The 25763-nt window shown below is 44.6% G+C and overlaps 1 long non-coding RNA gene across 10 annotated transcripts; it reads right to left on the reverse strand.

The window, feature by feature from the left end:
* Window positions 1-4130: 4130 nt before the first annotated feature.
* LOC310899151 lies at window positions 4131-23110 on the reverse strand. Of its 10 annotated transcripts, XR_014584039.1 has the most exons (10): window positions 23051-23110; window positions 16615-16785; window positions 16391-16502; window positions 16115-16260; window positions 15945-16030; window positions 14724-15043; window positions 14302-14482; window positions 8957-9153; window positions 6678-7677; window positions 4131-6521 (listed from the first exon to the last, which is right to left on the reverse strand). It is a non-coding gene; the product is annotated as an uncharacterized lncRNA (long non-coding RNA). The 10 variants fall into 10 exon arrangements; XR_014584035.1 differs by having other exon boundaries at window positions 4131-7677; window positions 14724-14869; XR_014584036.1 differs by having other exon boundaries at window positions 4131-7677; window positions 14724-14910.
* Window positions 23111-25763: the final 2653 nt, after the last annotated feature.

A 25763-nucleotide genomic window follows, 5' to 3' on the forward strand; every position in this document is an offset into this window, starting at 1 on the left:
TAATCACTGTATGTTGCAAAGAACAAGGATATAGAGAGAACCAAAGAAATGAGCTAGAAACTAGGCATGAGTCAAAGGACTATCAAGACTGGATGGAGATACCAAAAGTTGCAGGGTTTAATTGCCCATTTAGAAGAGTTCTGGAAAACATCTTAAATCTCAGAAACCACTCTACAACCGTATTATGAACTTGTTGACCTACAAATTAACCTTCACCGGCCTTGTTGTGAGGTTCCTTGTATTATTATTTGAGGCATTTGCTTTGGACCACCAGTGCAGACAGGACAGGCAGTGAAGCCTAGGACCCGTCTACAGCCATCATTCCCCTACGATGGGAAAATTTGTTGATCATCGTCTCCAAGGAGCATGTAATGAAGATGGAGTTGGGCTCCCAGGCCCCAGTGCTCACATCCCTGTGAACGTTATTAGCTTTGGCTCATTGACTTTGCATTCATGACTTTCCAAGTCATCCTACCCACCTCTTCCTCCAGGGACGGCCCCACCCCAGCAATGGCTTTTACTGCTGCCTGGCCCAGCAAGTGACAGAGTAAGTGAGAATCCAGCAGGGAGGAAGTTGTGGAGCCGCCGAAGACATCTCCTCAACCAAAGCGGACACTGCTGACTCAAGACCTCTGACCGCAGCCAAGACTGAACACACTTGCAGCATTTCCTAGCCCAGCCCGAGGTACTGAGTAACCCAGAAGTGTAAAGAAAAAAAAACAGCAGAAACCCCTTCAAGCCCATGGAGAAGTGGGCAGCCAGTGGGAACAAGCAGTTCTCTCTCCTGTATGACACATCTTGTTGGAGTGTTTCGTATTTCTGTGATATTCACCTCAACTGAATTCCAACCTAAACTCACCACCCCGGCATCCTCCATCAGGACAGAAGAAATATATTCCCAGGGTTGTATGCCCCATCCTCAGACAGATGACCAAGTCATTTGAGATAGATGTCCTTCAGAAGTATGGCTTGGTCTTCACCGATGGGAGCAGCCTATGCAACTGATTTATCCCAATAAATCTTACAAACGCTACTACCTCTCCCCTGCAAGCCCCACCATGCCTATATCCTTCAGACCGTTGTGGAAATCCCAGACTATTACTTGTTTAGACTAGCCACGTCACCTACAAATATTTAATTTAGGTAGAAGGGTGCAAGCTGGAACCTATCCCCATGACTAAAATTTCTCTCTTCACTGCATGAATAGCAATAGCTTTTAGAGCTAAGGAGGTATTTTGACAACAGCTAAGGAAACACTAGATCAGTTATGCTTCTCCATGTTGTCTTTAGGACACAAAACTAATGACATTTAAATAAGCTATGATTCAACATAATATGTAACAAAATTAAAAGTCCTAAGTGTGCAGGAAAAAATGAAACACTTCATTCAAAAAGTTGCTTCCAACTTTTCTGAGATGAGAAGTTAGAGAAATCAGCAATTTCAAATTTAATTTTTTTTTTTAAGAGAATTATACCTTCTGAGAAGACAGTCTGTGCATTAAAGTATTTCTGAGCAACTCTAGAATACACAAATACAGAGAAGACATCAGCCTCAGCAACACTCCCTGGCAGAAAGGGCTCCCTGCCTTCTTCAACCCACCGAACACTTGTCTTTAGCATTCTCACTGTCTCAGTTGCAGTAGGGTTGCACGTCCAATACAGACAAAGCTCAAAGGTCAAAGTGAAGTTGAAATGTATATATTCATATTCTTTGCCATTCCCCAGAATATCTTCTAGGTTGTTTTTGCAGTAATGGTCTTCCAGTTGCATATTTTGATCAACATGGACTTTGTCATTAATGGGGTCTATGACACAACCCTACTTGAAAATCTTCTCTATTTTCTATTGTTACAGAACATTTAATTTACATTGTCCATGGTCCATTCTTCATATCTTAGTTTCATCTCCGCTGCTTAGTTGTCAGAATCCTGCTTGTGGTGTGGAGATGTGCACATTCAAGTTCAGCTTTTAGCTTCCCTTCATATCACTGCAGAGAGAATCTTTCACGGTCTCTTCCAGAGTATGCATTCCAAATAGGTCAGGTGCCCACAGATCCCTCAGTACCTCTAGGACTGAGAAGAGATGACTCTTATCTTGCAAGTATGTTATTTAAGTCAGTCTGGAATAGATTAAGTCAACCTCCCTTCATCGAGTACAAGCTCATCAATGAGCAATATGGCTTTGTTGCACTCCTGGACCTTCCCCAAACAACAGTCCAGTACAAGGATCACTTGCTCCAAAATATCCCTGTTTTTGATTTTGTGGGGGGAAAAGGATTGACTGATATTTACAAAACCAAACCAAGCCTATTTTCCCCATTCTGCTTTCCACAGGCCCAATGCTTCTGCTAAAATAACCATCCTCACAATGCCCTGCTCTTCTGCTTTTGATCTTAGCTGGAGCCAGGAAACACCAAAGAAGCCACAAAACAGGAGGTGGGGGGAAAGGAGAAGACTGAGCAAGAAAAGCTAATTGAACTTTTCTGAACCACAGAAAATGTTCATGGGATGACCTCATTTTATAGCTATATAATCTATGTGCCAGTCCCTCAATCATCTTTAAGGGCTGAAATACATCAACAATTTTGCTTGTTATTTGGCAAAGAAGGGACAAGATCATGAAGTAGGGGGAGCAAGATACCTTTCATGCATTCAGAATTGCAGAAGCTTCAAGGATCAAAACATCGTCCAAGAGTCTTCCCCATCAACAGATGGAGATGCAGAGCTACTTCTGGCATTGCCAGCACTCTCCGTGAAGGGATACTTCCTTCTTACTAGGATCCAGCATTATTTTAAATGATTTTTTCCTACAGACAAGTGAGATTAAAAGTCTCCCAGCTCCTCCGTCCATTAGCTACCTCCTACATGTCCCACGCTGAGCGTGTCTTTTAAGTCTGAATCTACCCTTGTACCAGGACTTAGCCAGTGCTGAGGTGCTTCAGAACACAGGTTTCAATTCACACTCATTTTCAGCACCCACTAGCCAAGTCCTCAAAGGTAACAGCGTGCAACTTTCATCTCAGACATCTACAGAGCAGGATGGACTTCCAGGGTTGTACATCACTGACTGTTATGATGACAGCTGCCACAGCAAGCAAGATTTTTTTACTAGTGCGGTAGCAAAGGCTGCAGAAGGTGGTGTAGTAACAGGTACCTCACTTGGGTGAAAGAGGCAACAGAGGAGCCACAACGAGCTCCACAGGAGAGTGGAGGGAGAGACAGAGGAGAGCAGCTAAAGAAAACGCTCCTGGGATTGTGTGGGACTGAAGCATCAAGAGCTGGCCTGGGCAAAAATTCAACTAAACAGCCCAAATCCTTCTCACACTTCAGGAGCTGTAAATCTAGACCAACTACACCAAGTTTCCACCTAGATCACACTAGGCTACCCCTAGTTTGGCACCGCACGGTCACTGGGTGCTGAATGAACCCACCCTGCGTATCCTGCAGCAGTGTTTGCTGAGAGTCTTCTTTGGCTTTTCATGATTTAAAAAAAAGCCTCCTAAGGGGAACCCCAGCTGTGTATCTGTTCAATGACAGTTTGCTGTCTAATTCCTGAGCCTTGTTTCTTTCCTTGCCACTGAGAAAACAAAAAGAGAAAGAGGGAAGAGAAAAATGGGCCTTACAAGCCAGCAGCGGCGGCATGAAAAATGGAAGCGATCGTCATTGATTTTTCACAGTTGTTACTCAAAGGCCAGGATTACAAGTTCACGGGGAGGCCACTGGCAGTAACCCCAGTCTGCAGCTAATGTGTTCCATCCAGAAACTCCCTTGCAAAAGCCATCCAGTTCCTATGAATCTCAGTGATAAGTTGAAGCTACCCCAGCAGATAATGGAAAAAATATGTTCAAAATACAATGCACCTGTCCGATTACACAAAGGCATTACCAAAAGAAAAGGGATGTAAAATGTATGGGTGCATAACCGCTTACTGGATCAAATCCTCGGACCCCATAGAGTTCTCTCTCTGACCTTGGCATCATTGGTCTTTCAGAAAAGAATTAGGGTCATTTCTGTTACGATTACTTCCCCAACAAGAGTAAAGAGATGCTGTCATCTGGAATGTAGGAGGAGCTGAGATGATGGCTGCTTGGGTTTTTTCCCCCCTCCAGTGGATGATGCTGAAATAAAAGTTTAGATTTTGATTGCACTCATCACCCAAAAATGTGCTTGGTTTTGTCAGAATTCTCAAATATTTGCACCTGGAAAACAAACAAAAAAAAAGAAAAAACCTTGCCTGGAAAGTCACAGAGAATAAATTTTCACCTATTGTCTGCAGTAACTCTCTGGTTTAAAAATAATCAGAAACCAAACAGACCTGTTGGACCGCTGCATCCGTCTTTCAGCTAATGAGGATTCTTGCCTTTAATTATATTGCCCATTTTAGTATTAAAAGCTGCAGTCAACGTGGCTTACACACAGAGGACAATTCCAAGCCAAACAGCTTTCACTGATGGCCTAAACAATCTTCTTCATCTCATCCTATTACTTCATCATTATAACTTCATTAGACCACGCTAAGCAATACATTACCCTCCACGGCGTTGACATCTTCACTATTGTTAAACCATTATCAAGTCCCAGCTTTAGCTGGGACCTCCTCTCCAGCTAACATTAATCACGGGCCCCAGATGATCCAGCGCAGGATGTTGTACTTTACATCTTTCCTCTTAAAGCGAGCCTCGCCAGCTCTTCAGTTATCTCTGATCCTCTTAACTCTCTCCAGCTCGTCCATGTGTTTCTGGGCACACGCCGAGCAGAAGTAAACACAGCACGTCCGATTTGCTCAAGTATTCGCCCCATCTCAGGCCAAGGTAGCTTCAAGGTGCCAAACCCGCCCCAGGAAACCAAGGACCAGATGCAACATCTGGTGTCTCCAAACAAGGTCCCATCTCCCTTCACCCAGCTTGGCTGGACCGAAGCAGGGAGGCGGGGCACGTGCCCCGGTGTCATGCAACAGGGCAGCTGGCCCAAAAACAGGAGCTTTCTGCTCAACTTCGCTGCCTCCTTGACTTAGCTACAGCTAAGTTCTTTTTTGTTTGTTATATTTTGGTCGTGGTGTGGTTGGGGTTTGTGTTTTTTGTTGTTGTTGTTTTGTTGTAAGGGTTGCTTTTTTGTTTGTTTTCTTTTTGTATCAAGAAATCCACTCGCTCATAGCAAAGATGAAGGGATTTTAACTTTCATTTTGTTTTTTCCCCTCCCATCTCTCACTTCCACCTGAAATAATTCTACTCTGTTCCAAAACAGTATTTTTCAGGATGGATTTAGCTCTCTCTAGAATTATTACCCAGCTCTATTCTTCTGAAGCTGTGGTTTTAGGCAACCTTGAAAACATTTAAATATGTAATTATAATAATTTACATTTCCCTCAACTACCCCCTAGACAGCAATTGCTAAACAATAGCCTTTTCCCTTCTGCCTACTATTCCACAGCCCCTATGTAAGAGTGAAGAGCAGAGTAATGCATAGTGTAAATCATAATATTTAACAGACTTATGGACCACAAGTCTTGTCAAACATGCAGAAGTACATCATATTAATTACATATATCAACTATTGACTATTAGATAACATTCTATGTATATGTAATGTATACACACACTATTTTTTTTATAGTACCACAAACAAGACTGAAAGCCAACTGCACCAACATTAAACTTGCCTGAAGAGCACTGTTGCATGCACACCACTCTGATTGAAAACAAACTACACTACCAGTTAAGTGATCTCTTCCACAATAATTGCAATCAGGAAGACGTTATGCCATATGCACATGCTTTCACTGTGATCTCAAAAGGGAATCTGCTCTTGATCTAACGTATACAGCGGAAAATAATACCAAATAATTGGTGTTAAAGTCTACAGGTGACAAAAAAAAAGAGTGAAAAGAGATACTGCATTATTCCTCTGGAATCTCCACCTAAACTATGCAAATAAATGTCTCCTGCCATTTAATACCTGTTCCTGCAGCTAATGCAACAAGTCCTTCTTAGCCTTCTTAGCCACAGCTCCATTACATCTGCGCCATTCCAAGTCACCCTTTCCATGCAGGCAGAAAGCAAGGGAGTAGGTGAGATTAATACTAATGGGTCTGGAAGGGACTCTCAACAGGCTCATGGCTGCCCCAAATCAGAACCACACATGCTATACACCCATGCTAGCACCCCAGCAATCAGGCCCCAAAGGACCCAGCTGGACTTGCTCCAGGAGCCTCTGGCAGACAGGGAGCTGAACCTTGGTCTCATCAAGACCTGTCTGCCCCAACCAGGGGCTGGCTTTCCTCTTACCGGGCTGAAATTCCAGGAACAAGGAAAGTAGGTCACATTCAGCAAGTACATTCCCAGAGAGTCTCAAATCCCGAGACATTCTTGGGGTCACTGACAATACAATTCCCAGCATCAGCCATTGAGTATAAACAAGCCAGTACGACAAGGAAGATAGCACATCCTTTACTCATGTCATGGTAGCTGTGAGACCTGACCAGAGGCACTGTCGCATTTTGGTGTCCCCATTTCAGAAAAGACACTGGGGAGAGGAAAAAAATAAAAAGGAAAATTGGAAGCGGTTCAGGAAAGAGCTATAAGTACAGTTTGAGGTCTGGGAAATCTGCCATAAGTATCTCAAGCTAATAGCTTATCCAGGAGAAGGTTAAGAGGTGATTTGATCACAGCCCACAAGTACCTGCATAGAAGAGAGATTTTTGATAGGAGACAGCTCTTTAATCAGCCAGCTGATGACTGAATAATGAAATCCAAGAGTCAGAAGCCAAAAGGAGGCAAATTCAGCACTGAAATGAAATGGAAGTTTTCTGACAATGTGGGGAATTAACTGCTGAAACTATGCACCTCGAGACACCCTAGGCTTTTGGTTGCTTGGAGCTTTAAATCAGAGCAGCTACCTTTCAAAACTCTGGGTGGGATTCACATCACCTCTTTTCCTCTCTGCAGCTTGTAAGGAGTCCAAATGGTTGGATTAATGACTAGAGAGGGGCATCTCCAGAGGTCAGTTTGCCCCCATTTTATGGGTGTCTATCAGGTTTTCCCCTCCTACAAGTTGACCAGTTTTAAGGGTGGCAGGATATCAATTGCTCTTCAGGAGGCAACGGTCAGGTCGTGGTGTACATACAATTTCCTCCTTCAAGTTGCTGGTCTGCTGATCCCATCTCAAACATGAAGGCTTTAGCACAGCTGACTCTTGGGCCACAGCATTATCACATCACTCATTTACCTGGGTTGGAGGCCACAGCTCCGTAACTTCCCAACTTCCTCCCACTGCCCCTCAGCAAAGACACCCTAGAAGTGCTAAAGACCAGGAGAGGAGCATTTCCCAATTCTCCTGACACACACGTAAGTACAGCAGCACACCTTCCCTGCTCCAGCACAGAGGTAATCTGGGATATCTAAACCACTGCTGCTAGTTCTGGGAATTTCCACATGGTTTCCAGTCCAAGCTGCATTTACGGGAAAACTCCAGCAATGGTAGCATCCAGCTCCTCAAGGACTCGCGAGCACACTCCAAGAAGGCGTCGGGGGAGAGCAGGAGTCTCAGTAGTTCGGATCATTTCCAAGCAAGGGCTGAAGCTTGGACGCAGTCAGTAGTTTAATGAACAGCGTCAGCATCCCCTGAGTCAAACCAGCATTCATCTACCGTAGCCGACAGCTCTGCACAGTGGCTGGGATGTCTGGAGGATTCATTCCTTTAATTAGTGTTTGAGAGACACTCAAACGCTACAGCACCAAGGGCTGTAACAACAGACATACGAACGTTTGGGAATGTCAGTAAATGGTATCGAGAGAACGAAACCCTGCCCTTTCTCACTGCGGTTCTGGCTTTGCAAATTTATCCAGAGCAGGAGAGTCTCTGCAGGCAGTTCCATTTGCCTGAGCCTGGGGTTGTTACAAACCAAAATGCAAAGAGACTATAAACTTGACTCCCTTTCATCTCCCTCACCCCAAATAAATCTTGGCCATTTACATTTAGTAGCCAGTGAGCTATTAGGAGACAGTAGACTTTCCAGGGCATGTTTCTGAAATGCTACAGCAGACAGAGCAATTGTTGCTCAGGGACTCCTTTTACAGTTTCCATAGAAAATACAGGCTGTGAGGGTTTGTGGGCTTTTTTTTTTTTTAAGAAAAGGAGTTTTTTTAGCTGATTTCCAGTCTCATGCCTGGTCAGAGCTGCCTCCAACATCTCTCCTTCCTTAAGTGTGCAATAATTTTAAGATGACTGAAGCTCGCTGCTTGCTCAGATCTACCTCATTCTCTGAAGTTACATCTAAACTGCCCAATTTGGCAGCAGCTCCCAGCTGAGGAGCAGGCCACATGTCCTGCCCTCATCTCAACTCCCCAGCAGGGCAGAAGCTGAGCACTTGCACCTCTCCCCACTCACTTACTTACACCCCAGCATCTATGGGGGCAATGAGGGGTGGGAGGGAGCTGCCACATCCTGCAGCCACCTCCAATCAAGCTGGCTGGAGGATTTCTGCAGTACAAACCCATCAGGTCCTGTCCACAGAGCCTTGGAAAAGCAGCAGAGTGGAGTGGAATTGGAGGACCATACAAGGTTAAAGCAGCCCACGTAAGAAACAGCTCCCTAGGACTTTGGGAGAGCTAATTAGACTGGTTTGGAGGCCTCAGGGTGCTTAATGAAGCAATAGTCTTAAACACTATCTTTCAAGGTGGCCGAATGACTCAGTTTCCTGTGATTTCTCATGTCCATTGGATACAGAGCCCAGTTTTCCTGCTGCATGCTCATTCTCTAGGCTAAAGAGATGGGATTAAGCCATTCCTCAAACATGCCTGAAACCCAAACACTCCTGGACTCTATAAAATTAAAAAATTGTCTCCAAGTTAAGGTGCTGGACCCCAATCCAGTTACAACGTTAATAATCCACCAAAGAGCTGGTGCTTGGAGCTTTGCTCCCAGGGCAAAGGCCAGCTCAAGACAGTGACTCAACTGACCTTTTCAGGCGCTGGACCAGACCCTGCCTTCTGTCATGCAGGAAGAATTGCTGTCTCACTTCAGTGCAGTAGGTGCCAGCACCAGGCAGGAACAGCCTTTGGTTTTGTCATGATCCTGCTGGCGTTGAGCAGAGCCAGCCGGTGCTGTTATTTTCTGCAGATCTCTGATTTCTCAGTTCACAAGCAAATCTGAGAAACTGGAAAAGAGATTTGCTTCAGATCAGAACAAAACAGAAATATTTAAAAATTTTCAGCAAACCAAAGAGCCATAAAAGTGTCACTGTAGGGCTGAACACAGCCCATCACCAGACTCAAAATGAAATGTCTTGTTTCCTCCTTGAGTTTATTAAAAGCTTTTATTAAAAATAAAAATGAACATAAATTTTGAAAACAGAACTTCACTTCCAATCCAAAGTTTTGGGTTGAAAAGATTGAAATGAGCTCTTTAGACCTCCCCCCAATGATATTTAAAGTGTTGGATATTTCCATCTGAACAATTTGTCCAAAATCAACACAAATTCCAGAAATGCTTCCTTTGAACCCACTGTGCACTTCTCAGTGAAAAACAAAGCTGCAGTTGAGAAGTCCTGCTCATGTCCAGCTGGGAGGCTGCTGGTGAGGGAGGTTGCTCACAGTTTCTGCCACTGCCATGACAGAAGAAGGTGTCATGTGAGTGCTCCCTGACCTTCAGCAAGCAAGCAGCCAAAACTAACTTGTCACGGGGGGTAGGTTTGAGCTTGCACATTACTGGGCTGACTATCTGAAGCAAGCTGGGAACCATCCTCATGAGTTACTTTGCAAGCAAGGCTGTGGGTGCCCTAACCTCTAGGAAAAGGGAGTTGGGTTGGTACCACCTGTGGTGGGCACAGTGGGAGGTGGAAGCAAACATGGGTACATGTCCTACCCTACCCGATTGTCACTATAAGGTACACGCCACCAACTCTGATGGAGCTGACCCATCCTTCCATTGGCTTTGTGCCCAGCTCCATCCTATTCATTACTGTATTTCACACAGCCACCCTGCTCACAAACAGGGGAGCTTTCAGCATGGAAGCTGGGGAGTCACCACCCATCTGGATATCCTGTTGTTGAAGATGAAGGTGGGAACTGGTGGGCCTTTCTCCATACAATCAGCAGCAGGGCCAGATGACAGTTGTCCCAGGTGCTGGCTGAAGGTTCTCAGACACCACAGTACTATTGGTTATTTCACTACGTTAAGATATTGTACTGTCAAGGTAATTTCTACGTGCCAGGTGTACCCCTTCCATTTAAGATCTTAGCAAAACTAAGATTTCCACAACAGTGAAAGAAAGCAACACAAAGCTTGTTTTTATCAGCTTAAAATTTTCTGACAACAGCAAACTCTAGTGAAAAATCTCAACTGCCTACTACTTCAGATGGATTTCAGCCCAAATCTTCAGGTTTCTGAACCTTTAATTAGTATTGTGTCCAAAAAGCTGTGGCAGGCAGTTGCATTTATGTAATTATCCACCAATATACCACACAACTTTCAGTCCCATCAGGCAGAGCTACAGCAGGAGGAGTGAAATTGCACAAGTAACACAGCACCACTGCTGCCACAAAAGGAAACTTCTGCTAGACTCATCTCCAGCCACCTTGATTCTCCTGAAGCCATCTCATTACATTGGCACAGGGAACAAGGTAAATATTTCCAATCCTACACCCACAACAAAGCAGAGCAGAGTTAATGGGACTTGTGCTCTGAAGTCAGATAGGGACATTTAACATCTCTCCTTCTGCTTGGGGGAATGTCTTACAAACTAGGCCTGGAACAAGATGCTAAATCTAAGAAACACTTTTTTTTTTTTTTTCTTTTAAACAAATCCTTTGCAGCAGGATATTGTGAAATCCAGACAGGGGCCACTGTTAAAATGGAATGCCACGAGCACAAAGGATAGCGCTTACAGCAGAAAGCTCGAGCGACTCCATGCATTCTCATACGCTATCTATACACACACATTTTATAATTTTTAAACTGCTCTGATTCTCTGCCAGCTGCTGTAAATTTCACCTGGAGAAGGGGATCAAGTCCAGGCCTCATTAGGTTTTTATATTCTTTCTGATTGCTTTTGCAGGCCTCCAAGCCTGTCTCCAAGGGACCCCAGGGTTCAAAGATCAAATAAATTGTCTGGCAGATTTATCAGGTCTCATAGTAGGTAGCCATGTAGTAAACTTCCTTTGCTTTCCTCCCCTCCCCCTCAACTTAACAGCAGAAAATAAAAGGGACACTAGGAGAAGATGGCATCGCCTTGCCTACTTTGTCACCTCTGTATTTAAGAAACCAAGTCCATTGCTTTCTGTGCAGTCTCCACTGGCAGAAAGCAGAAGTAGCACAGGAGGAAAGCCGGCAATGGCAGCACAGTCGAACAAGCCAGAAATAAAGCTGTTAGCTTAAGCATCAGCAAAAAAAAATATAAGGCATCTGCAAAGCCACCACACTATCTTTCACAGTGCTTTCCTCTGGAAAATACCCCGGAGTATTTTTGCAGAGGCTGCTTGCAAGCAAGGTGTGAACCAGCCCTACCAGATGCCTGCAGGCAGCTCTGATCCCACAGATCATTAGCTCAGAGAACTGCTTTTACCCTTGTTACACAGCTTCCAGTCCTGTGCTGGTGTGCAGCTGGCCAGGAGAACAGGCAAAAGGGCCTCATGCCTGCCTCCAAAAGACCATGTACACACAGGGCTTGGACTCGCCCCCAAAACTGTCCCTCCCTGCAGCTCTCCTGTAGTTAAGGCAGAGGAGCAAGCTGCTTTCTTTACTCCCAATTTTCAGTGACTAATTGAAATCAAGAACAGACAGAAAGCCTCTTGGGTTCTTTTCAAAGAAACGCTAGGTTTTATACCTAAAATGAAAAGCCACAGCAGTCATTTCCACTGCTGGGGGGAGGTACCACCAGAGAGGCCTTGTGGGCAGGAGCAGGCCTGAGCTCGAAGGTCGGCCTGAAAGTCCCGGTCAAGGCAGGGCCGCGGCTCTGAGACAAGCAGGAAAAAGGTTTTGTAGGAGCAGCAGTGTGGTTGTAGCTGTGATGGGCTGAGGACAGGGAAGCAGCAAGGCTTGGAGAAGGAGGCTATAACTTATAAAACACGTGAAGGAAACTGGAAGGAAAAGAAAAGAGTTAAGACCAAAAAAAGCACAGGAGTCCAATGGGTTTTTCTTTCTTCCTCTTTTTTCATTTCTGGAAACATGGATGCCCGTGGCAGAATAGGGAGGAGAAACAGTGTTTGGATGTTATGTGACAGTGCAGAGGGTGCTGGTCAGGAATACAAACCCTTTCTTATAAGGCTTGAAATACAGCCAAGGATAAAGATCTATGGCTTATTATGGAAGAAGAGCCTCACTGCCCACCCAGGTCCAAATGGATACACTGATGTCCTGCAATGAGATTTTAGGTGTCAAAAAAAAAAACAATACCTTTCTGTCCCCCTTTCTACCTGATAGCATCTTCTGCCAGCCAGTACGAGGTAATCTACATAAAACCTCAGCACTGTCCCCACTCTGTTCACCCTAATACAGGGTGAGCATCACCCCTTGACATCAGGCAGGGGAGCACATGTTAAGAGGCATGATTTTTGACCCAGGAAGAGAACAGCTCCAGTATTTAACACAAGGGTAAGCAGGCTGTAAGAGCAGATGAAAGCCCCTCAGAATAGAGGGGCAACCCAGAGCAGCTGACAAGAGCCAGGGAAGTGCTTTCCTCCGGCATCGAGCTTTGACCTGCTGGGGTCATGGTTTCCAGAATTATTGCTGCAGTCCTGGAAAGTGGAGAATGGCCAGAACCAGAGCTGGAGACAAATCTTCTGCCAGCAGAAGTCTGCAGGCAGAAAATGCATCCCAAGCATCTTATTCAGGTAGTGAGGGAGGGCCTTGCTTTACCACAGGACTCACAGGCCAGACTGATAGCTCTCATGACTTGTTAACTCACAAGACAAGCCAGGAAAGAAAAGCTCTCACACAGGCTGAGCCAGCAGCAGAAACGATATGGAAACATGCAGAAACGCAGGAGTGGGCAAGACAATCTGCCCATAGTGTGTCACAGGAGAAGGACTCCACCCAGGAGGGGAGAAACAGAGCAGGACATTTAAACATTAATTGAACCTCCCAAATCTTGGTGGCACTGGGAATCCATCACTAGCCAGCTCTCCAACAGACTTTCCTTTTATTCTTTTTTCCAGGGCAGAATGGACTCAAGGGGCCACCATGTCATCATTTGTCCCCACACCCTCACCCCACCCCATTTAACAATGATTAAAGCAAGCTGGAGAGCGGCCCATAGGAATGGGAACTCCTCAAACCCCTTTGCTGCTTGCTCAGAGTTACAGCTGACTCCCTAGGGTTGGCTCTGTCCCCAGTCCCCTGTGCACACCAACAGGTCAGAGTTATGTCTGCACAGTAGAATAGATAGAGACATCCTGGGAGGAATTGGAAGTCGAGGGATAACTTGGTCCTTAGCAAGCAAGCAAGAAGGCGTCACTCAAAGAAGATCCCTCCTCAAGGCTGTCTCCTGCTTGATGCAGATACCTCGAAGTCCAATGCCGCATCTAGGGGCCTGGCATCCATCTGTTCAGCACCCTGCAACTAAAGAGTCCCTGTAAAACCACTATGGTCACCCCACAACCACCAGGCCATGGAGGTTGTGCCAATTTTGGCCTCCACACTGCATAAAGGAGAAGTCTACAGTCAGATGGAGCCAGCTGGACTAAGTTTTGTCTTCTGCTAAGCTCTTAGATGGTAATGCTGAGCCCAGTTAATCAACTGTAGCATTCCGCCCCAGAGTTGGCTGCTCTTAAGGGAAGAGGGAAATGATTTCTATATATAGGTTGGTAAGTGCTCTGGGAATGAAAGATGCTTTATAAAAAAGTCCTCCTCCTCCTCAACATACAGCATCAGCTGTGCTTTTCAGAAGTGGTTTTACTTTTTTTCTTCAAATGATTTTTCCATGCACCAGCTGATCTGGAGTTATCTAAATGAATTTCCACAGGCATAAAGCTTAATCTGCTCTCATTGCAGACTTCCATATATTTTTAATATGTCAAGCAGTGGAAATTTCTCAGACCGAGTCAAGGGAGCTGTGAGGTTTACTGCTCTGGAAGGTCAGAAATAGCTTATCCATCTAACAGACTTACATATAATAGAAATGCATAAGAGGCATTTGAAATGGGAATTTTTAAAAACAAACAGGAGGTATAGACCAGACAGTCACCTAGATGAAGCTTCATAATTGTGTCCATGCAAAATTGGGATTACAGCGGGCAGAACATTTTCCATTAAATTTTTCAGTATTTTTCTCCCCTACTAAAAATAGCATTTGGAATAAAAAGCTAACCTGTTGTGATGAAGACAAAACATAAGTACTGAAATGAAGACTTCATTTTCCAGGAAAGCAGGCCATCTTTTATCCTTTCCATTCACATTGTATATCCGTGGTTGCTCAATATCCTCGCAGTACCTCTTGCGTTAAATGTTGCTCACAGGCCTGGCAAAGCAGCAGCTCCTGCCTCAACAGGCTTCGGGAAAGAGGCTCAGAGAAAGATTACATTACATACAAGGCACACAAAAACGATGTGTTTCTTCCAAGCAATCCTGCCTGCCCTGTCCACCACAGGTCAGTGATATCAGACCCATCATCAAGACACAGGATTTCCCTAGATGCCATCCCCACACCGAGACCATCCAAATAAGATCATTGAATAAAGGCATAGAGACAATACAATACCTTACAAGGGGAAAATGGACCATCACACTCACCTCTCATCTCCTTTCCTGAGCAATATGGGGATGCAGACTGCTGCCTTGTGAGATGAGTGAACAGGGCAATCCCAGAACCCGTTCACGTGCTGAAGACAGTCTCAGACATGCAGCACTCTGGATGTCCCCTTTTCCAGGACCAGGCCCTACCAGCAGCAAGAAGTGCTATTCTCCAAAGGAGCCAAGTCTGCAATCATCAAGTAGTCTCATGGCAAAGCTCATATGTTGACAGAGCTCATTTTCTCCTACTTAGAGTAGCTCCAGTTTGGGTGGTGGAGTAATTCAGCAGACAACCATTGCACAAATAAATCCACGGTCTGCTGTAATGAAAGGGCCCTGATATGCACCTTTGCCTCTTTTCAACTCTGTTAACCCCCTCCATGGGGACCTCTGCCACTGCACCAGGGTGCTACAGCCTGCTGCAGCTCCTCTGTGGTAGGACAGGTGAATTCATTGTGAATTCACATTGTGAATTCAGGAGACTGATGAAAACCAATCAACCTGACAGTCCTGCAAAGTTTCAAATGATTACTCTTGTTTTACTTAAAAAACATCTGAATGAGAACAATAAACCCTTTCTTTTCACGGAACTTCTAGAACATAAGATTCACCTTGTCTAGCCATTGCCATCTACAGCATGTCTCCAGTTCAGGTTGGAGGTCCAATTTTTTCTTGGAAAGAAGTGCCTCCAGAGTGAGACTCATCTCATGAAATATCCCACCCTAAATCCTTTGGAACATCTTTTCCATATGAAATCCTAGAGAAACGGTCTAATTGACCCAAAAATTATTAGGGAGGCTGACAGAAAGGCGCTGTAATTTCATTAGCCTCATTGCCTGAGGAAACGAGGCTAAGAAAATCCACTACAGAAAACAGAAGGGTGGAGTTTCTCTTCCACTGCCCAGGCCAATTTCAACACATAGAAATCCCACCCATGCTCTTTTGCTCACTCTGAAAGCTTGCAGTACGCCTGCTGCCTCTCCAGGAAGGGAAGTGGGTGGAAAAATTACATCAGGGCTCAGTTTCTCCCCACACACACCCCTTACCCTCTTATTTAAAGACACTTAATGCTAGAAAGTGGAAGCAGCAGCCAGCCTCGTGGTTGCAGACACCAAGGGGATGACGGCTGAGGAGCTCCATCCAGACAACACTCAGTTGGCCTACCATAATGAAAGTTATTGTCCCTAAAGTCACCCATGCTGTTTCAAACTCATTTGATACCTCCTGCTCCAGCAACCTCCTGCAACAGGAAGGTCTGCTGTATGGACGGGACTTCACTTCTTCCTCCCCTACTTCCAAGAGCCAACCTAATGGGAGTGGGAAAAAAAAATAAATCTCCTGTGTCAATTTAAGTCACGTACTTCCGGAAGCATTTTCTGGGTTTTGCTTACACCTCTGCTGCTCCTGTGTCCTTAATCCTTTGTAACACTGTGCAGTAGTGCTTAATCTCTGAAGAGGTTCATCTTCACTTGCCTTTTGCCATGAAGACTCCTGCTGGTATCTTCCAAATTTTTCTGAGTGATATCTGACAGTCACCCTGTTTCAACACAGGACACACACCAGTTTGTCCAAAGACCCAGGCAAGGGGAGCACTGACCAGCTCCACCACTAGGCCATATGCTTTGCTCCACAACAGCGAGGAACCAGCTGTACTTACGCAGACTTACCAGCTTCTTGTTGTGCCTTTAACAAGGGTCCTCCAAGACAAGAAAGGACCACGCAGGATCCAGCCTGTTACCCCACAACTTTGCAGTCAGTACAGGATCATCCTTGGGCAGACTACAGGGTAAGAGAAAATATGGTCAGAGTCCAGCCTGGTGCTTGGTGGATCCAGAAACTGCTCAATTCCCTGCTCTGCCTCTGGTTGCCTTAGTGATGTACAGGTATTCACCTTCCTCATTGTGAATCCAAGCTGTCAAATCATCCTCGCGTCTATTTAAGGGCCGTTTTTCAAGACAAGATTTGATTCCTAAGGACAGTCCACAGGAGCCAGGCACCCCCCACATACAGGCGCTCTGCAAAGCCGTTTGTGTACTGCAAACACTTTGGTACGAGGGCTGCTCTGAAAAACACAGAAAAATGAAGCCCATGTTAAAGGCAGGGCCAAATTCAGCTCACGCAAGGGAGTTTCTTCCACAACTTCCCTGAAGACATTATAATATATCAGATTTGTCCTCGTCATGAGGACATTCCCCAAACAACATTTCCTTTTGCAAGTCTTTTCACTGCTCTCCTCATTCTTGAGCTTCCAGCCTAATGAATTCCTGTCTGCTAAAACTTCCCTCGTCTGTCTGCTGTTCTCCCAAGCATAGAGGCTGGTGGGCATTTACCTCCACTGCTCACAAACATGCAAGCAGGCCTGCTAACAAATTAGCTTTCCATCTTCCCCCCAGCCCAGTGATCAGAAGAAAAAATGTTTTCTGCATCAGCCACTTGAAAGACTACAGATCACCTACAAGTATTTTTATTGAGGGAGTTTTGTTCTTGTTCCGAATTGTAAATACTTTATGTCTTCCAGGTGTTGGCTACTCGGCTGTCGATACAGTGTTTTAGCAGCACGCACAGCTGCAACATGCAGGTGTGTGCAACTGGCAGCCAGAATGAGGCTAAACAGCTGTTGGACTGGGAGGAACTGGAAGTCATTTTCAGTCCTAATGAAGATGGTTTCTTATTAAACTTGAAGCCATGGCATAAAGTTCTACAGGCCTGGGGCAAATTTGCATCTACAAGCAATTCCTTTGCAAACTGTTTTGGAGGATTAAGCAATGGAAGACAAGTGATTGCAGGTAGAAAAGCGACAAAAAGCAGGATTGGAGAGACACTGCACAGCAAGGGGACAGCAGCTTCCAGACACAAGACTCGATGCAAAGCTGCTCCATAGACTGTGAAGGATCAGGAGGTGTTAGCAAGCCCAGCACAAGACACCAGGCAGCATAAGATCAGCATAGACAAGAAATCAGGGTGAAGAAGGCAGCAGACCACATCCACCTGAAGTTTTAAGAACCTCTGAGAGAAGCAGAGGCATTCACCCGGTTTGGAAGAGGCCAGACACTAAATCACATAGAAGCAAAGGATGATCAAACATCCATCTGAATAATTCCACCTCTCTTACACTTTGTGATCTCTGACTGGTGGCTCAAATGCAGACTTATTACTGAGCATACCTTTAGAAAAGATCAGTTAACCTAGAAGAGAGCATGCACCAGTCCACTGATACATCCTGGATTTGCAGCAACCAAGGACACAAACCTCCACTGGTAAACAGGCCCATCCTCAGACTGACTTCATCCATCTCTGAATAAAGCCTTTTCAGAAGAGCAAAGAAGGCGACCATAACTTTGGCTCAAATCCTAGGTTCCTGCTCCTGATCTCTTGAATTGATCAAATATTGTAGAAGCAAGGGGGCTCCAAACAGGCATTTGAATTTTAATGGCAGGAAGTTTACACTGGCTCTGTCTCTGCATTTCACACATATCCCCTTTGAAATTATCTGGTGAGCATGTTGACAGCAGCCATGAATTTTAAACAAATGTTTATAACTTAGTATTTGTCCTCTGGGATTTGAACCAGTGCATCTTCTGGCTAAGTCTTGGTTTGGGTTCAGCTGAGACTGAAACAGTTCCATATCCCTTCCAGTTAAAAGTTCACAAAATGCTTTAAATAACTGTTCATCCTGGCTTGGGGTGAGGAGAAAAGCAGTGCATTTTCCCCTCTCTGTTCATGATCAATTCAACTCTGTTTTTGTCCTTTTAAGTCATGACTGTGGGAGCCTCTGGAGCTGATACCACGCAAATAGGTCAGAAGAGATCACTCAGAGATGCTTATCAGAATGATGGAGAAATAGACAGATAATGAAATACGAGGACCAAATCACCAGCTGATCTAAGTCAATGCTGCCTTACAGGCTTCAGGGACTCTACCCAACTATCGATCAGCAACAAAAAGATCCCTTGTTGAGTTTCCAGCCAGGAACAAGTGCCCCACCAGTCTCCTTTTAAGCACGCAGTCAAACAGCCCAGCTGGGCTCACAGCCACTTGCTTCCCCATTGGCTTCTTTTTTCTCCTCCAGCTTAGCTCTAAGGCAGCTCAAAGGTAAGCCAAGCATCAGGGCTAGCATGTGGTGGGGATGCAGCAGAGGTCAGTCAGATACATCAGTCCAGAAAGGAAGATGTGTAACAGCTGACAGTAGACTCAAAAACATCTGATCTAGCATCCCTTGTAACTGAGTGAAAATCTCAGGTGCCTAGGATCTCCTCAGCAGGTAGTAAATATCTTTTACACAGTGTCTTGTGTTGCCTTAAACCATGTGTGATTTATATAATTAAATCATTATCCATTAAATCATATATGGTATATTTCAAGAAAGTTTCAGACTTGCTTTTCCACTGCCCCCAAACATATTCACAGAATCAGATTCATCTCAGATTGGTTTCCCAGTCCAGTTTACCACTCAGTATCAAAAGTTTGTGCCATTAAAAAGGAATGAGCAGTCAGGGCAGGCAGGACTGCTTCTTTTGGCAGTGACTCTTGCTTAATCACTGTGTTAAATTATAGCCCAACTTCTTCATTTTTTGTAATAAAAAAGAACCAGTTCAACTTGCTTGTAGAATTTTGCTTATAGGAAAGATAGCAACAAGCTTGCTTGCTGCCCAGAACAGAGAAACAAGCCATTTTTCAACTAGACTATTTGCTGAATACATCTTTGAAGCACTGATTCATTCCCTAAGAAAAAACTCATTGCCTACGGGCAACTAACAGATTAGTTTTGCTGTGCATCTTTCTTAATCCTCAAATTCATACGTAAAGAATGCTTAGACCATTCCTAACAAAACTGGAATGAAATTGGTATATCAGGGAAAACTTTAATCACTTTCCAATAAATATCTTTTTTGCTTTTGAAAGGGAAATTACTTCTAAGAGAAGTCCAATCTGTTCATTTTAAGAACGTGTGAAAACAAACTCTTGGCCTTAATCTTTAAATTTCCTGAACTTTAGCACTTTTTGCAGTGCTCTTAATTAAAGTTGGTTGGGTTTCTGTATATACATCACAGCAATAAACCAAGCCTTCAGTGCCTCCTTAGGAATGGAAAATGGGCTGTGGAGGAGAAGGAACATCTGCAGCCCCTGGAGTCATCCAAGGCCTGGCTGCAGATGGCTATTAAGATGTGACCCTCAAGAACCAAGGAACAGGTTAGCTCCTAAAATTTCCCCTTTAATGTTGAGCAGGTTTGGACCATCTGAAGACAGAGGAGTAGTTCTCTCTTTCTTCCCCTCCCTCCCAGTTATAGTTTCCACCAGGTCTACAATAGATGGAGCATGCACATACTGCTCTATGCATCAACACCCAACAGGTGCACGGGTAAAAGTCTGGCTGTACTGCAAAGCAGTACATTATGTTCTGCCTTGAGAGTGTTTTACTGCAGCCTACTGGCTGATTTTCCAACTGATTTCTCATACACAGTTCTGAATTTTCATTGCTTTTTTTTTTTTCAGGCCAGGGTTATATTTTCCATTGGAAGACTTGAGTACTTAAAAATAAAACTGATGTTTTGATTCAGCTACCCACCGGTGTTGTCTGGTGAGCACTTTTCTTTGCCAATCACCTGAGTAGTGTGTCCATCTCCCAAAGTTCATCATATGCAGAAATTACCCGAAAGAGAGAAAATCCTCTCATGAAAAGGACATGTGTTTTTTTCTAGGAAGAAATCCAGTCTGGGAAGACAGCATGTAGATAGATGGGACTGCAGAAAGTGCCTGGCAAGGGTAAGTTGCAGCAGATGGCCAAGAAACAAGGTAGCTACCTCTTACCTTGTACTTCCAGCACAAGATCTAACTCCATGCATGCAGTTGTGTGCACATCTACAGATAATTTCCACCCTGTGTTGCAATGAAAATTATGGAATATCTGACCTGTAGTCAGGACTCTGCTGCATTAGCTTAAAATAAAATCCCCATTTCTCTGACACTTTCAAACTTACATTGTTGCAGCCCTCAGAAGCTGCCATATTCTCCATCTTGTGCATCAAGTCATTACTGAACTTTAATTAACATGCAAATCCCATTAAGAATGACATTGCACTTGGGTCACACTGCAGTCTTAATCTCCAGTGACTTTGCTACACTATATAACTTGCCATGAGGACCCATAGTAAGTAGACATCTGATCAGCGGAGCCGACATTTCTGGAGGATAATCCAGAGGGCCTCAGTGAGGTGTTTGCCTCCTTTCTAGTAACCCCATGGATGTCTGCACTCCTGAAGGCACATTCAAACCCCCAGAGTGGGTGGCTCAAACACCAAGATCAAGGGTTTATCTGCACAGACACCTGAGCCAAGCTTGCACTGATGAGGTTCTCAGTACAGCTTTTGGGTAAAGCTCTCAACCCAAAGACTTGCTGGTGTTTGGTGACCAGAGGAGAGCAGGAGCCAGCACCAGCCAGTATTCCTTTTTGAAGACAGGCTCAGAGATTAAACCCGGTTGTCCCAGCTCCCAGACTCAGGGAGGGAAGGTCATAACCACAAGCCTTTTTGGGGCAGGGGCTATTTCTACACTGCACACCTGAATATCACCAGCACAGGGACTCTGATTCCCAGTTTCAGTTCTAGGATGTGGGCTGCAACAGCACTAATGTTCAAAGTTAGAAAAAGAACAATTTCCCCACTGATTTGTGGCTGCCAAGCAGCACACTCTTGACTACACTTGCCTCATACATGAAACAGGATCATGACAGCATAGTTATGTTGTCTTAGTTGTGTCAGGGCAGCTTGAAAAAATAAGTTCCAAGTGCATCCTTTGCCAAGTACACAGAGCCAACATAAGAAAGACCAGTCCTGAATTGTTTAAGCACATTATATATATAGGAAGACAAAGTGTTTCATTTTGTCACATTCAAATAAAATGTTTAGGCAGATTTTTTCCTTCTACTTAACCAAATGAAGGAAAGTCTTTCAAAAAGCCTTTTACATTTGATAATGGGAAGAGGTGAGTGGGTAAAGCAATTCTTCAGTGGAGTTAAGACTTGCATTGCAGGTCAGCTTTAAAAGGTACTTCATATTTCTTCTTGTTCCTGGCTAGGCCAAAAAATTAAGTTCAGCCATTTGCACTGTTATCCTGGCAGGTCATTGTTTCTGATAATGGAGTGCCCTGGCAGTTACTTACATTTTGAACAGTATTTTAACAATGGACTGAGAGCAGTTATAGACCTCAAAAGTATGTTTCTAATATTCATTCTCTTCATTTAGGATAATAACCTTAATAAATTTGAACTGAATGTAATAGAGAAATTATTTCATTTTATTAAGTTACTCATTGAGGGCTCCAACATATTTCTTCTAGGATTCAGCTAGTCAATAGAGCGGCTAGCTTTGACCTAAGGCAGTAATCTAAATTCAACCTTTCTCCAGACATCTTAAACTAAATCAGAAAGCTTTTACCCAAAAACCACACTGGGAACCTCACCAAATTGCCTTCAGTGCTCAGAAAGCAAAGTCCACTGGGACCAGGGGATGCAGCACAAGCCCTAAGTAATGTCTGTGTAAGAGCTACAGGACGTCTGACCATTCCCACACAGGAGGGAACTTCACCCACAGCTGACCATTTCTACACACATATCATCCCCACAAAACCTGCACAAAGGTTTGTTCGAGTATTTAGGGAGCTGGGTGCTGATGACAATAAAGGCATCACTCGGACAGGTTAAGGCTCTCCCATCACCTCCCATTGTCAGAGTTTGGTCAAGACCTCACCGACTCACACAAGCAGAGGGACCACTCTCACTGCCGAGGCATGGCGAGAGGGCAAGGAGCAATGCACCAGCCACGACGAGGCTCGCTCTCCCTGCAGGACCAGCACTACAGCAAGGAGAAGGAAAGGGGACAGACAAGAATAAAAGGAGAAAACCACCGAGGAAGCAGCATCACAGCACGGCAGTTGTAAAGAAACCAGAATCCAGAGAAGAGTGATTGACAAAGAGAGGGGGCTGGCAAGTAGAGAGAGGAGAGCAGGAACTGTAACAACTATTTATCCAAGAGCACAGGAGCCAGTGATGTACACCAGGGCAGCAAGGTCCCCTTGCTACTGCAAGCCAGTATTTATCACTAGGTGGCTGCAGTCTCTATTGGAAAAGAGATTCAGGGTAAGAACCAACCCCAAGCACCCAGGAAGTTGATACACACACAGACAGCCACCATAAATGTCTTCTCTCCAGAAAACATTAAAAATACCTTCTCGTTACACCTTTGCACAGCAGCTAAGGCTTAAAATGCCTTCAGCACTTCATCACCTGGAGAACCAAAGTGATCTGGCCAGAAGAAAAGGCTCCTACTCACCTTCCTAACACCCACCAAAGCTTCCCCTCGTGTCCCAACCTTCTTTATAAGCTACACCCATCAGCCGTACCTTATGCAGCCTCCCTGGCTGTCCCATTTCCCATCACCTGTAGGAGCATTTGGAGCTCATTGAGTTCAGCTGTTGAGGAGGTTTCATCTCTTCTATGCTGTCATCTCTTCTATGCTGTATGCTGATTGTTCTGCTCTTCCCCTTTGTTTCTTAGAGGTGTTTGTATTTTGTTTATATTTAAATATTTTAATGTTTGAAATGTTTGCTATTTAGCTGATGCCAGACTTTTCTCAAAGTCTTCCTCTTCATTCGAATACACTTCTCAGACTTTTTTCACTTATTTTCACTCAAGATCAAAACAAAAAGTTAAAATATTAAGTATCCTTCTGTGATGATGTTGAAAGGGAGATGTATTTTGCTCCAAGGATTGTGTTTGTTAAGTTAAAGGAAGTTTCTGGAATGAGAAAGACCCTGAAGAACTTCTGGGAGGGTTGGAGCAGGGGGATGGGGTGAGGAATAGGGAGAATCATAAACTACAATAAACACTGTTGTTCATCACAGTGCACTAATAATGCTTCACTCTTAAATTTTGAGTGACCTCTTTAGGAAATAGAAGAAAAAAATAATTTGATAGTGGTATTAGATGACAGTATTTAATGTTAAAGTCACCTCTACCTGCCCTTCTTTGATCTACTACTGCCTGGTTACTGGCATCAGCAGAACAGGATGCTATTTAAAGGGCAGAGAGGAGTGGGTTGGTAGGGACGTGGGATCTGGTCCTCTGCTTTTTTGGGAAGAAAACTCAGTGGGTTCTTAGTGCAAGACTGGATCCTTTGAGGAGGGGATTCAGCACTGTGAAATGCAAGAGGTAGCAGCACCAAAGAAGGGTGCCACTGGAGCCCCCCACGGGAGGGTGGGGATGGGACTGAAGGAATCATTCGGTGCTGGGTGAGTCAGGCTGAAAGAGGGCCTCTGCTGTGGGAGAGCCAGGAGAAAACCTGAGGGTGGGGAGAGAATCAACAACCAAATGAGCTCAAAGGGGTGAAGAGATCACAGCTGAAAGGAAGTGGGGCTTGATGGAGGAGCAGGAGTTGGGCAGAGACGGGCTGTGCTAAGTGGCAGAGGCAGCAATTACAGCTACAAGAGCAGAGTGAAGGGGCCTCTTGCAGTGCTTCACGTCCTCCCCCTGATTTCCTCAGTGCTCCTGGTAAGCAGCCTGAGAGAGGCTGACGCATCCGAAAAGATGGGTGTCTGCGAGCAGCTTGTGCTAAAGGAGTTTTGTCTGCAGTTAGGAGCTCAGTTTTGTGCCTTTAGCCCAGAAGATCCCAGATTAAGGATACGGGGATCCCCCTGAAAAGTGGTACCTACTTAAAGAACCCTTGGTGCCTGGCTTTCATTAGACTTTCAGGAGGGAGCATGCATGTGGGAAGACAGTGGTGCTGGGGGGTTCAATGCAAGCAGTGAATCCACAGGCATTCGGGAAGCAAGGTGACAGAACTGAAAAAGTTAAAAAAGGGTCAAATTACATCAGAAAGCTTCCTGATCTGACGCAAGTAACTTCTCTGGAAAGTTAGTATTTCAGCTGATGGGCAGGGAGGCAAGTTATATTTCTATTTTATTGCTCTAGAAAACTATTCCAAAGGGAACTTCGCTGTTAGCACACACTCCTTTGGTGATCCCTGGCATCCCCCCGTGTCCCCAGACCTGTGCCCAAGCACTGTGTGCTCGATGAGGTGGAGCAGAGGACACGAGCGATAGCATGACAGCCAGCTGGGTTGTCCCTATCTCGTCACCACGCTCTCGGCTGACACTTGGAAAAGCTGTGAGCAGCATGGGGACCTCCCCGGAGGTTTGCCTCAGACTCTGCCGTGTGGCGTTTGGACAGCTCCAGCATCCGCACTGCCTCAGCATGGCCCTTTCCAAGGAGATAAATCTGCTGACTTTCCTCCTTCCTCGTCCACGTTCCAGGAATTCCCCTGCCCTCGAGTTCCTATTCACACACACACACATGGTTAGTATGTGAACCCAATAAATAACCTGAACTGTTCCCAAAAATACTGAGTATTTCATCTGGCATTTAAAAAAAAAAAAAAAGTGGTAAGAAAGACAGGCTAGAAATTACTTCAGATGTAGAAATTCTAGGTGTTAACGATTAGTGTGCAGTCTGGCCAGCTGGGTGGCTTTTGAAGACAGGTAAAACTGTGAATGTTTTTTATCAACTTATCTAATTTCCTTGACAGATGTGGGGAAAAAATAAAGAAATAAAAGAAAAAGAAAAGACTCCTTGATTTCTTACTGTGAGCCAGACCTGAAGAAGGATGAGAAATCTCAAGCTTTCAATAAATGTTTTGCATGGACAAAAACTCTATTTTTGGTTCTGCTGTGTAAAAACAAAAGAAAATGAATAACATTGTCCCTGTTGGAGTCAAGCGTTATTTCTTCATTTTAATTCTTTTTCCTTTCCACATTGTGAAGGGAGCGCGCCAGAGGTCAGGCACAGTTCAGAAATATATACAGTCCAGGCAAGATTTTATGATTCCCCTCCGCAGGAAGATTGGGTTCTTCTCTGACTCCCAGATCCACAAATGAAATGAATTTCTTCCGTAATAACAAATGCTGGCCTGTTCCAATACAGAAATGGCACTGGTACAAGGTAGGAATGAATCCAGCGAAGATGGTCTTGAAATATCTGCTACTGCTTGT

The sequence above is a fragment of the Anser anser genome (assembly GCF_964211835.1).
Source record: "Anser anser genome assembly, chromosome: 4".
In the NCBI taxonomy this organism is placed as follows: domain Eukaryota; kingdom Metazoa; phylum Chordata; class Aves; order Anseriformes; family Anatidae; genus Anser; species Anser anser.